A 2128-nucleotide genomic window follows, 5' to 3' on the forward strand; every position below is an offset into this window, starting at 1 on the left:
AAAAAAAAAAAAAAAAAAAACACCCAGGCATCAAACATCTACATAATAGGAAAGCAAGCAGAAAACCACTAGACTTGTGGAAAAGTGCATCCTAAAATATCATTACCCAATCAACAGAATCCTGCAGTGACTGAAATGCTCTATGACTACACTTTCCACAACGCTACCTGCATGTGGCTTTTGAACACTTGAAATGAGCTATGTAACTGAGGAACTAAATTTAAAATTTATTTTTACTTAAATTTAAATTTTAATCACTGCATGCAGCTAGTGCCTGCCATACTGAACAATCCAGACAAATAAGATTCTAAAGCATCAGCTCGAGATAAAAGCACACAGCTCAAGAAAAAGTTTACAAGATGGAAATAACATCTGAAAGCTTAGTCCTATAACTCATAAACTATTCATGACAGAATTATTCATTTATAAGAAATAAAGTTAATCACATAAGTCTAGAATTGTTTTGCTTATTAATAACAAACTGGTTAATGACTTAGCTAATAGTCTTTTCCTAAAGTTCTAAAATACTATTTTTTTTAACCATACAAAACCTATATAATTTATTAGATGGGACTTAAAAATCAACACAAATCAATTTCAGGCACTCCCTGAATATAGACTATGGGAATTTTCTACCAAAGAGCAGCATATCTAGCAGAAGTAACATGAAAATTTAATCTTTAGTTTTTAGAATACACAAGGGGTAGACAATTTTAAGAAATACTGCATAAACAACCTAACAGTATCTTGTTATATTTCTTCACACTCTCACCACCCCACTGCTATTACTCCACTATCATGGTCTTAAAATTATTACACATTCTCTGACAGTTTTACTTTTGAGTTAAGTGGAGCTTTAAAGACATTTTCTATAATGTAGCTGCACCTAAACAGTCAATGCATAAAGTCGATTATTCTGATATCTTTTAAAATCCATTTCAATAGGTTTATTTTGTAAAAATGTTTATTACTAATTCCTTTAGACATCTAATGCTGATACTTGTTCTTTCAGTAAATATGAAGGGGAAAAATGGAATAAGGCAATGGATTACAGAAGTCTTTAGGTTAAAAGCTACAAAAATACTAAATTTTTTTAAAAAGTGTTTTATATTAAGTATATATGAAACAAATTTAGAGTAACTACAATTTGGGTAAAAAGGAACTGCACTGACATCCATTTGTTTGTTTGTTCATTTGAGGCAGGGTCCCCCTATGTAGTTCAGGCTGGCCCTGAACTTGCGGCGATCCTCCTGCTTCAGCCTCCCAAGCTCTGGGATTACAGGTGTGTGTAACCTTGCCTGGCTATATTATTTACTTAAATGCCCAAACAGATTAAGATTCTTGGGGACAGACTTTTGCTTTTCAAATTTTCAAAATAGTCCTGGTGTCTCTCGAAAACAAGCACTGAAAACGGGGGAGGGGGGATGTTTCAAACTTCAGTGTGCACGGTGGGGCTGGAGCTTGGCATCCGCACTCTTAACAAACCTCCCTGTGATTCTCAGAAAAGTGATGCAAATATCACACTTTGAAAAATAGTTTCTCTGACTAAGTACATATTACCACTTGTATTTAAATGGCTCCTCTGTGTTTTGCTAACATGAAGGTTTCTGGTAAGTTTCTTTTTTTCTTTGATTTAAAGAGTGGATAAGTTCAAATCTATGGGGGTCTTGGTAAGGCAAAGCTAACCAGAAAGCAAGAGTAATACATGTTTTCAAACCACATCTGATTTTAAGCAATCCAGAATTTAAAATATTGCTAAACAAGACAAATATTGTAAAACAAGACAAAATGAGACAGAGACTCAATATGGCCTCAAAGTGTGACAAGAAGTCATCAACCCTTTTCACACTGCAGCACGAAAATAGCTTCACTTTAGGACTTACAGGCCATCATGTAGTTACCTCAGCACTTCTGGTACAGAGAAAGGACTGAAAATTACAATAAAAGCCCTTATTCCTCTCCAGAGTTCAAAAAAATAATGAACAGCAATAACGGCAAATTTTGTAGTTCTTTAAATTTTTTCTTCTGTAAGTCTTATTTTTTACTTAAATCAAGTAATTTTCCCCAGAAAAATCTCCTCTCCTCTATGCTTCCCTTCTTTTACAAAAAAAAAAAAAAAAAAAAAAAA

The 2128-nt window shown here is 33.6% G+C and overlaps 1 protein-coding gene across 3 annotated transcripts in view; it reads right to left on the reverse strand.

The window, feature by feature from the left end:
* The window catches only part of Samd8 (sterile alpha motif domain containing 8), a 77287-nt gene that overhangs the window by 22755 nt on the left and 52404 nt on the right, over positions 1-2128 (reverse strand). The window lies entirely within an intron of this gene.

Source organism: Fukomys damarensis, unplaced genomic scaffold (assembly GCF_012274545.1).
Source record: "Fukomys damarensis isolate Sample0158 unplaced genomic scaffold, DMR_v1.0_HiC HiC_scaffold_20, whole genome shotgun sequence".
Taxonomy (NCBI): Eukaryota; Metazoa; Chordata; class Mammalia; order Rodentia; family Bathyergidae; genus Fukomys; species Fukomys damarensis.